This window comes from Arachis duranensis, chromosome 9 (assembly GCF_000817695.3).
Source record: "Arachis duranensis cultivar V14167 chromosome 9, aradu.V14167.gnm2.J7QH, whole genome shotgun sequence".
Classification (NCBI taxonomy): Eukaryota; Viridiplantae; Streptophyta; class Magnoliopsida; order Fabales; family Fabaceae; genus Arachis; species Arachis duranensis.
In genome coordinates, this window is record NC_029780.3 from 117,793,308 (window position 1) to 117,805,366 (window position 12,059).

Consider the following 12,059-nt stretch of genomic DNA (forward strand, 5'->3'; position numbering starts at 1 on the left):
TTGTGTTTATCTTCATATTCGATTTTCTTAATAGTGCGAATCGAAGTTATTCGGATTAAAATTGTTATATTTTTTAAGGCTTCCTTTTTGGTAGTCTTAATTAATCGTATAATACAACTTTGGTAAATAAATTTTAGTATTAATCAACCGGTTATTTTTGCTTTACTATCTATGTTGATATGCTAATTTAAATTATTTGTTAATATGCTTTATCATCTCGACAAATTAGATCAATTCTTTCAATACATTTTCGAAAAATGATATCACAATATACTATATATGGGTTATTATTCTTAATTGCCTTTAAATTTGTTTTATAACACCAAGAGGTTGATGTGTTAAAACTTTGAACTTAGACCTCATCTGCTTCTTGAGCTAATGTTTATAACAATGGATTATAATAAAACGGGTAAGGGTAATCTCCGACTTTCCAATGTAAACTTTATTATTCATTAAAATGTAGCCTTAATTGGAAATGTATAATATTTTTGTTTACAGATTAATGTTTAAATTAAATTTTGAGGTTCATAAATATTAATATTTGATAGCGTATTAGATTTTACTTATCTATTGGCCTGGGTGTGTTGGTGTTACAAAAGTTATTTTATTATTTATTTTGACGTAATTTTAAGTTTTTAACCCTTTCTACTCACTACATTTGAGTCGGAGGATTTATCCAGTCATCCAAATGAATCTAATCTAATTACCTATATACAAATAAGTTATTTATGTAAAATATATAATATATATTGAAAATATGAAAAAATATATATTTATATATAAATATACAAGTTAATTAATTTAAAATTTGTTATTTTTTATTTTTTTTAATTTTTAATAGCAGGTTAATTTTCAAAAAACGTGCACCCTGTATCTTTTTGGAGACATTAGCATTCCTTATTTCTATGTACCAATTCATCTCATTGTTTACACAGAATTTTTTTGTTGTTTATTTTTAATTCTAATTTATAAACTAAGAATGTATCTGTTTCATCTTATTTTCAGAAAAAAATACTTTTTAGCTAAAAATTTAATTAATATATTTATAATTTTACAGAATAACCAAAAGTTTATCCTGAATTGAAATATAAAGGCTTATTGTGAATTATTTTCTTTTTAAGAAAAGTCTTAGAATAATTTAAAGAGTTTACTTTGATTCCTTTTAGTTTGTGGTCTTACAATTATTATTTATATACTAAATATTTCTGATATTTAGATAAAAATATAATTGTTATTAATTAACAAAACAAATAACATATATTAATTATTATAACATATTAGTATCAAAATTTTCTTTTAAAACAAAAGAGTTCAACACAAAAGTGGAGCGAAAAAGCAAAGAATTAAAACAAGTCAACACCAATAGTAGCCACCTAGCAACTTACAAGACTTAGAACATCTCCCGTTTGTCATTTTCGACGTTACCATCAACAACAAAAGGGATCTTCACACCTCCACTCCTGATAACTAAGGAAAGATATGTTAATGGTGTCTTCCACACCTTTTTCTTTATTCTAAAATAGTCTCATGTTCCTTTTCATCCAGACGGACCAAACTACTGCAAAGAAACAAATAAACCATTTCTTGCGCTCCTCCTTCCTAATAGTTGCACCTGTCAAATTTAGAAAATGTTCCTTCACAGTACCGGGAAAGGACCATTATCTGTTAAGATGAGATAACGATGCGCAGTTGCGCACTATACCTGCCAAGAAAATTCACATATAAGAAATAAGTAATGAACACTTTCAACATCCTTATTACATAGAACACACATATTATCCTCATGATTAACTATTTCGAGTCGACATAAACTTTCTTTTGTATTCACCATGCCTATCAAGACAAACCAAACAAATAGTTCAACTCTTGAGGGGACTAATCCTTTCCAAATAGTCTTAGTAAAACTATAACTTGTTACGTCATTCGGAATCATTTTCTCCTGCACCACATGCACAAATGAGTTAGTAGAAAAAACACCTTATCTATCTAACTTTCACACAATCCTATCCTCTCTGTCCGCCACTAGTTTAACCAGCCTCAAAGCGTCATGCAACTAATTCACAAGTTCTAACTCCTATTGGAAGTTTCAAATCCACTCTAACCCATCCCAGAACCCACATACCCCTATGACAGATCCTTTTTGGATTGAAACCGAGAAGAGCCTTGGAAACCTATCCTTCAGAGGGCCACAATATAACCAGACATTCTCCCAAAATCGAGTCCTTCTACCGTCTCCAACCTCCGTGGACAACCTAGTTATCATCTTGTCTCTTACGCGTTGCTTCTTAATCAGCAGCTGACAGATATCCTTCCATGGACCTCCTCTAGTAAGTAATACCTGGGTAGATAGTAGCTCGTTAGGATTGAGATTGTTGCAAGAGCATACCCCCGTTTTTCACAACGGACATTCCTCCTTTGAAAACCTCCACAACCACTTAAACAAGAGTGCTGTATTATGGACATCGCATCTCCAACTCCTAAACCACCTAGCTTTTTCGGAGCCTGAACCACTTCCCATCTAACCAAAGCTATGCCATTCCTACCATCCTCCTTACTCCACAAAATTTTTTTCTGTAATGAAATCAATTTCTCAGCAATAGCCTTCGGCATCTTATACAAACTTAAATAATATACTGGCAAGCTATTTAAAACAACTTTGATAAGCACCAACTTTTCTGCTTTGTTGAGCACCTTCGACTTCCATGAGCTGAGTTTCTCCTCCACCTTATTGGCTTCCAAGTCTTGACCAGCCATGGATTAGCTCCTAGAGAAATTTCAAGGTATTTGATTGAAAGAGTAGCTTTCTTGCACTCCAACAAGCTGCACATACGTCGCACTCACTGTTAATCACAGTTAATTGGAATCAAATTGGATTTGTTAAAATTGATGCTTAACCCCGACATCAACTCAAAACAACGTAGAAGTCTCTTGTAGTTTTTAATAGTCTCCTCCTCTGGTGGACAAAACAACATAGAGTCATCTGCGAACTGAAGATGCAACAATTCTATATTGTCTCTCCCAATAAAAAGGGGATATACGTCCGTTTCTAACTACCTCTCCGACCATTCTATGTAGGACGTCAACAACGAGGACGAATAAAAAGGGCGATAGTGGATCAGCTTGTCTCAAACCTCTTACTATTATAAACGGCGTTGTTGTGAGCCATTTATCAATACTGACATCGTGGTTGTACCAATAGACTCCATAACCTACTCCCTCCATCTTCACCCAAACCCCATCTTCTGCAGAACGATGTCTACAAAGCTCCACTTAACTCAATCATATGCCTTTCGAAAATCTAGCTTGATAATTGTCGCTTCCTTTTTCCTTAACTTAAGCCATGCACAATTTCACACGCAATAAGTGCCCCATCATTTATTTTACAACCCTTGACAAATGCACTTAGTGTCTCCCCAACCAGTCCTAGCATCATTGCTCTCATCCTCCTAACTAGCACATTCGAAATCACCTTGTATACACATCCAACCATACTAATTGGACAAAGGTCTTTGATTTTCTTAGCCCTAATGAACTTTGGTGCCAATGTAACCCATGTGATATTAGAGTCTTTTGGTAGTCTTAAAGTCTGAAAGAAAGCGGTCACAATTGGCATAAACTCGGTCCCAATCTCATCCCAGCACTTGTCAATAAAGTTCATGTTGTACCCATCACTACCTGATACTTTTGATGATTCACAGTCCCACACTGTCTCACTAATCTCTTCAACTGACGGCAATACCTCTAACGCCATAGAATCCTCTTCAGATATTCTAGCCACCAGTCCATCCCTGAAGCCCACCATAGGAGACTTCTCTTGATGATACAGTTACTTGTAAAACTCTCTGATGGCAATATTTATTCTGGCTGATTTTCTAACCAATCTTCCATTAATTACCAGCGCATCAATCCTGTTATTCCTCCTCCTTGAAGAAGTTATTTGATGGAAGTATCTGGTGTTTTTGTCCATGTCATTTGCATGCCTAGATCGTGACATCTGTTTCCAGTGCAATTCTTTTCTTACATATTATCTCTCACAGCAAGTCACCAACGCCTTCCTTCTTGCCTCCATTGTTCTGTCCTACACCCCACTGCTTACCATGTCATTTATCTTCTTTATCTCTCCCTCAAACTTCAGAATTTTCTTATCCATGTCACCAAAATTGTCCTTGTGCCATCTTCCTAGAGTAACAGTCAAAGCCTTTAGTTTATCTGTGATGCCTACCTCTCCTAGACCCCTCCATTCCTTTGTAACCATTATCAGAAAACCTTCATGTGTAAACCATGAGTCAAGGCTTCTGAACGGTCTTGGGTCACCTCTAATCTTTGTATCTTCCACTATCATTGGATAGTGATCTGACAAACCCCTCGGACCTCCTCTTAGTCAAGTCTCTAGAGACTCCTCAATCCATTCCAAACTAACCATCATTCTATCAATTCGACTACATGAATGTCCTCTAAACCATGTATATTTACGGTCATTAAGCGACAGGTCTACTAAGTGCATATATTGTATCAAATTCTTGAATTCTTCAGCAGTTACTGCCAATCTATCCGCACTTTTTCTTTCCTCCACCTGTACAATCTCATTAAAGTCCCCCATGAAACAGCATGGGGCCTGGTATAATCCAGCAATATAGCTCAACTCCTCCCACACAGCAAGTTTCTCATTTCTAGTATGAGCGCCATAAACCAAGAAGAATACGCAACTGAAATTATTGTTTACTAAAACCCCTTCAACACACAACTACCACTCTCCTTTATGACAATTATTTATCTTAAACATTATTTCATCCCACATTAACAATAACCCACCCGATACACCATCAGTCGCAACATATTCTCATCCCACACTATCACACCCCCAAAGTCGTACTACATCAAATCTCGTCACAACTTGCCTTTTAGTCTCAATCAAACCTAACATATCCAGTATACTTTTCGTCTTTAAGTCCTTTACCATTCTCAATTTTCCATCCCCCCTCAACCCACTAATATTCCATGAACTAAAAATCATTTTAAAAGATTATTACACGCCTTTTTTTTATTCTTGGGCCTGCATCGTCTTGCTTTTGCCTTTTGTTTTGCCAGTTTTTTTTTTTAGCATTTTCTTCATTTTGAACTTGAAGGATCGCCATAATATCGGCTTCTTCATTGTATAACATTGCACCGAACTCCACTACTAGTTCCCATGTCCTTCTCTTTTCCATCGTTTGCTCTTTCACTCTTTAATTCCATTTATCTCCCGCTCTGCCATCATTATCATCACCTACTCCCTCCGTTATAGCCTCCCCAATTTCATTCCCACCTTGCATCAAACTCTCGCTGCCTACCGTCGGGCCTCTACTTTTATTAGCAACATTAAATTCATGATCCACTTGCTCCTTTGCCTAGATTCTACTTTTAGTTTCACTGCCAACATAGTTCTCCCCCTCCGTGGCCATGTTCCCAACATCATCTCCCACATCGCTCACCTCTCTGATCCCTCCGGCATATCGACGTCCTCTTCATCATCACCATAGCCACTCGTCACTGAGCCTGCAACGTCCTCAATCCCAGCTTCACCAACATTCAGTCTGTCCCCAATAGGAATCCATTTCGACAGAGCTTTAGTCTTATCCAACTCCTCATCGTCACCGGTTCCCTCATTTCTATGCACATTAGTTGCTGCGTCGCGTTCCTTCGCGCCTGAGCTACTCGGGCAGACATCAACCCGAAGCACCATGGCACTCGTCCCACGGTTCGTCACCCTTGCTTCTCCATCTCAGAATGACCAAGAAGCAGCGTTTGAAGCACCGCCTCCATGCCCGTTTTCTCCCCCTCGTGCAACAGCGCTAGGAATGCGCTTCCTTTCTTCCCTGTTTGCACACTCCACCCGACCCGATAGAACACGGTGCAACCCACCCATACCTCTTGACCCAGCACCACTTATGATTAGGTTTGAAGAAGGAATTGGGCCCAGCTGCAACATCAAGCCCTTCTTGTAATAGCTTGTGTATCTGGTCCATTTTTCATTAGCATTAAGGATTTTTTTCCTTTATGACTCTCCCTCCCAGCCCATAAATCCTGTTATCAAAAAGTTTCGATTTGCATTACAAGAAAAAATAATATTTGTAACAAAAAAAAATTGTCACAAAAAATCAGAATTTTGAAACAAAAGATTTTGTAACAAAAAAAGGGGGTCGTTGTAGTATGTCCCATTACAAAAAATTTTTATAACAAAAAATGAAACTGTTACAATTCAAAGTAATATTTTGTCATAAATTTTTCTAATACAAAGAACCAAATGTCATTACAAAAGTAATAACAAATTTTGATGTTCAAAATATTTTTTGTGACAATATATTTTTTCTATCATAAAATTTTGTTATAAAATGTAACTTAATTTTGTAATGTTTTTTTCTTTAGTTACAAAAGCAAAATAATTAATTTGTAACATTTTTTTAATACAAATTGCATGCATAATTTGCCAAATTAATTTTTTAATGAAATGATTTATTAACTATTTTACTGAACAAGTCAACATTTATATAATATGTAAAAATATACATAATTCAAACATGCTTCATTTAACTAAAATTGTTTTAAAATAATATTACTGAGTATATTGATTAGTTCTACAAGTTATATTTCTTGCACAAGTTCAACCAAAAGTTAAAAGTCTAACATAGATTAGTGTCTTTGTGAATCAAAATATTCTTGAGCCCTCAAGGTAGCATGTTGTCACCATTTTAACACTCTTGTAAATAAGAAAAACCGAAACAAAAAAATAGAAACAAGATATAACACTACTTATAATTTTTTCCATTAACTTTTATCCAAAATTTTAGAAAAATTTTGGCAGAACCTCCCCTAAAACTTGAATATTCCCACCCTATTAGGCTCCAACAAAAACAACCAATTCACAACTTATTTCCCAACCAATACACAACTAAATTTATCAAACCAAATAATAGGACATTTGTCATTTCTCAACCATGCACAAATAAAATGTGATAAATAGATCCATATACAAATTAAACTATATTAATAATATATGAATCATTTAGGAATATGTATTAAGACTTTAAGCAATTTTAAGAGTACCTTTAATTGTCTAGTTTCTTTCATTGTCAAAACACGTTATGAAAGAGTTCACACTAAATTGTCCCATGTCTCCGGAAGAACATTGTTCGATAGATTTTGAAGGCACTCCTCATCAGTTTGATACAACTCATAGTGTTCACGCAATCTTCAGTGCCAACTTCGATAACAAATATTAGCCTTAACTAAAATCATTTTGCGTATTACTTGCATATCTGCTATATCAAACTTTTCCTACATACGATTGGTCAAAGTTAGTTAGCACAAATAAAGAGTTAATATACATAATAGCAGAAAATATAAATATGTATTACCAAAACAATGTCACATATTTTTTGCTTGACATCATCTCCAACTTGACTCCATTGCTTTACATCCAAAGGAGCATTTTGTCTCGTAACTATACCCACTTTGGATGCAAAAAGATCAACACGGATGTCATTAGGAGCTAAGTTGTCTAAAGAGATCGGCAATTTCAATTTTCAATTTGTCTTTGTTTTCAACACTCTATTTGTTGCAATCCTACACGAAGGTCCCCTTTTACCAATACGCGATGAAACAGGGGCAGTGGGTGGTGCTGAAATAGGGGTTGTCAGTGACGAAATGGGGGCTGCCGGATTTGGAGAAGGGGCTGGTGTTGTAGAACTAAATGCAGTAGACCTTGTCAACCTTCGTGAGGCCATTATGTTACACAATCTACAATAAAACTCAGAGAGATAACATTAAAGAAATGAAATAATAAAATATCTACATCATTTAATACACAATTACACAAAGGAAAGTACATCAATAAAAATGGACATGATTCAAAATATATTACACTTTTCAAAAAAGTTAAACAAATGGAACAAAGAGTGAATAACTTAGCAATTGCAAATATGATGTGAATTTCTAAAGTTTAACTACTTTAAACTCAATCACTATCATATGCAAAAAGTGGATAACTTAGCAATTGCAAATATCTTGTGAACCCCAAAATAAAACTACTAAGAAGTCAATCACTATCATTTGAATCTTCTTTCTTCTACTTCTTGATCTATAGACATAGGCACGTCCACGCTTGATCCCTGTATGTCACCCCTGTCCAATTTTATCAACAAAAAAGAGCAGCATGACATAACATAGCATCACATCGACTATCAATTTTAAAGGGCTCTATGTAAACTAAATTCTTAGACGGTTCTCTATAACTCCGCAATACAAACTATCATAATTCCATGCATTGTAAAAGACACAAAATCAATAAAATTGAATTAATATTTCTATATTAATAACGATGATGTAGTTACCTAAAACACTCAATTCACAAACACAAAAATTTAAGAAAGCAAAAAGTATCAAAACCACAAAAAAATGCAAAAAATAGAATCAAAATAATAAAACCCATAAAGAAAAAATAGAATAAAAAAACCAACTCTCCAAATAACTAAAAAATCATATTATCAACCATATTACACACTAATATTTTCAACCACAACATCAACAGAATCAACTAACAATATAAACCACAATATTTCAAGCTAACATCAGCAGACTATCAATTAACAATATAGTTAACAATACTCAAATAAACTGCACTTACCTTCAGCCGAGAAGCAATCAGACCAGACCAGACCAGCAGCAGAGGGAAGAAAGCCAAATCAGACCAGCAGAAGCAGAGGACGACGCAGAATGAGCAGAGGAGTACAAACTATCCTAAGACACTACAATGTAAAAAACACAAAATTACTAACAAAATTTAATCAATATTTTTTTCATTATTGAGGATAATGTAGTTACCTAAGACACTCAATTCACAAAAAAAAAAAAACAGAATCAAAATTACTAAAAAAAGAAAGAAAAAAATAGAATCAAAATAATAGAACACATATACAAAAATTAGAATCAAATATCAACTCTCCAAATAACAAAAAATAAGATTATCAACCATATTACACACTAATATTTTCAACCACAATATCAGCAGAATCAACTAACAATATAGGGTTCACTATTTCAGCTAAAATCAGCAGATTATCAACTAATAATGTAGTTAACAATACTCAAATAAACCAAGGCTTACCTTCAGCAGAGAAGTAATCGGACCAGAGGCAGAGGCAGAGCATGATGCAAACTACTGCAGAAAAGCAGAGCACGATGCGAACTACGCAGAGAAGCAAAGCTGACGGTGACCACGAACAGCAATGACGACCATCACCACGAAGACCACTGCGACAAAGACCATATGGCGATGGCACACACGATGGGACGAAGACCACCGAAGACCACGACACCACCGCACACGACACGACGGCGGAGGAGACAATGATAGTAGAAGAGACGAAGACAAGGCAAACATTTTCCAGAGGCTACGCCGATGCTTCTTCTTCCCGCAGGAGCTCTATTGTGCTTCGTGGAGTAGTAGATGGCGTAGAAATAGGGTTGAGTGAGGCTCAAAGTGAGGGGGTAAGAACTTAGGGTTTTTTTTACTCCTTTACTTTATTACTTTTTACACTTTTGCTTTTAGTATTTTTTTTCTTTTATATTTAGTTACTGTTATTTATATTTATAATTTAATAAAATTTCTTTTAAGTTACATAAATTAATTTTTAGTTAACTTTAAAAATCTGATTATTAATAAAAGATATATATTAATTTTTTAAAAGAATATAAAATAATATTTATAATTTTTAAAAATTAATGAATACAATCCGTATGTAAAAAAAAAATATTTTTTTAAACAAAATAAAATTATTTTGAAAAAAATATATACACAATTTTTCTTTTCCTCTTAAGGTGTTTAACATTTTGAAAAAGAAAACTTGTTATAAAATATACTTATATTTTGTGACAAATAATTAATTTGTTACAAATAATATTAAATTTTGTGACAAATTAATTGTTTGTTACAAAATAATTAGAGTTTTTTAAACAAAAAGATATTTTGTTATAAAACAATTAGAGTTTTTAAAAAAAATATTTTATTGCAAAATATTTTAAATTTTTGCAACTTCTTTTTTTTTGTTACAAAATATTATAATATTTTGTAACAAAACACCATCTCATTACAAAAACTAACATAATTTGTAACAAAAGAAATCAGGTTGTTACAAAAGATTATCATATTTTGTAACAACTTAAAATGTTGTTACAAAACATTATTCTTTTGTAACAATCACCAATTATTATTACAAAAAATCATTTTTTGTAACAATTTTAAATTTGATATAAAATATTTGTTACAAATGTTCCATTTTCTTGTAGTGTTGGTTCTTTTAGAATTTTCTTCATCACTCATAATATCCCCTCCCACCAAACCAGCCATTCCTTTAATATCCTGTAGATTTGAATCATATGTTACCATTTTCATGAGATTTATTTTTGAATTATCATTACACCACTCATTCAAAATATCTTCTGAAATTACCAATCTGTCCTCATCTTCTTCACTCTCCCTCGTCACCATCACGAGGAACTCCGCCGCCTGGTCACTGTATTCCGGCATGTTTATTTCCCTTGCCGACTTTACAACCGTTTCTATATAGTCATTTTCTGCACCGCTATGTCACTGCTTGCTGCTTTTGCTGCCAGCAGCAATATTTTTCAAGTTACACCCCAAACCATATGTCCCTCCTCCCACTTCATTTACCAATACATCAAACCCACTAAGGCCTATTGTAGTATGTATCCATTCGTTGATTACGTCCAACACGCAGGTATCAATTTGCACGCGTCCAACACTGAAGGAGTTGCACGATTTTGACATATTATCACACCCAACTACTTCGCCCCATTAACTTCCTATCATTTTGAAAGTTTCCACTTACCAGACATGCAAAGGAACTCTAAAGTATTCTAACCACACTCTTCTAGTTTCACTCCGCTCCGCTTCCTCCCATTTCCATATGCTATGGAAGAACTGTATGAGACTATTCATCTTAAAGGAGTAAGTTTCTTCAGCATTCAACAAACAGTCGAACGTTAATAGAGCTTTATACATACCCAATTCTCGTACTTGGATGACTTGAGGCAGGTTTTTCGCAATTTTCTAAAGAATTAAAATCGATGGCCTTTGTCGTCCCTCCCACTAGGCTTCTCGGCAACCAATCCAAATTTTCTTTTGCCACCGTTATCTCCATCTTTTTTGTCCACCTGTTCCCATGTGGATCCTGTTCTTTGTTCTCCTTTCTGACCTCTTTTGTATTCAGTCGTGCATCAACATGAGCCTCTTCGCGTTGTGGTTGTCGAACAGTATTGTTTTGATTATCTTCTCATCTCGGCGCCCTCTTCGTGTCACACACATCCGACTTCCTCCTGTACTTCACTTCCCTCACAGACACAGCTTTCCCTCTCAACCTCATTCGATTCATATCCCTTATCGCCTTCAAAGTCCCTCTCTTCGTAGTGTATCGTATGAATGCAAAAATGTATATATTATCCCTTTTTTGTTTACGTGATAAATATAAGTCATTTACGCGTCCCGTCTAATTGAACAACCGAAACAGTTCACTCTTCGAGATATCTTCGGGAAGGTTATCCACGAAAATGGAGAAAAACTCATGCTCTATACATCGATACTCTTCTCGATTCCAAATTTTCGGATCTTTGTCAAAATAATATCTACTATAAAAGAGGTATAAATTAGATTGTTTATATTAAGATTTATCATGTACTCTAAAGATATAAGTTAAAATTACAAATTAAAAACTTTTTATTGGAAATACAAAAATTTAAGTTTTCAATATACCATTTATTTTATATCTATTAAATAAAAAAATTTAATACTTTTTACTAATGATAAACTTTTCATATTAACCAAACCCTTTATATTATTACCTAATTAGAGATTGTTATACCTACAGAACCTTGCTCTTATTATTTAAAAACTGATGTACTCCATAAGAAATAATTTAAGAATATAGCTTCTGAAAACAAAACAAGGTAAATAAAACAAAGAAGGAAGAAAACAAAGGTAAAGAAGGTTTTGGTGTTAAGAAAGA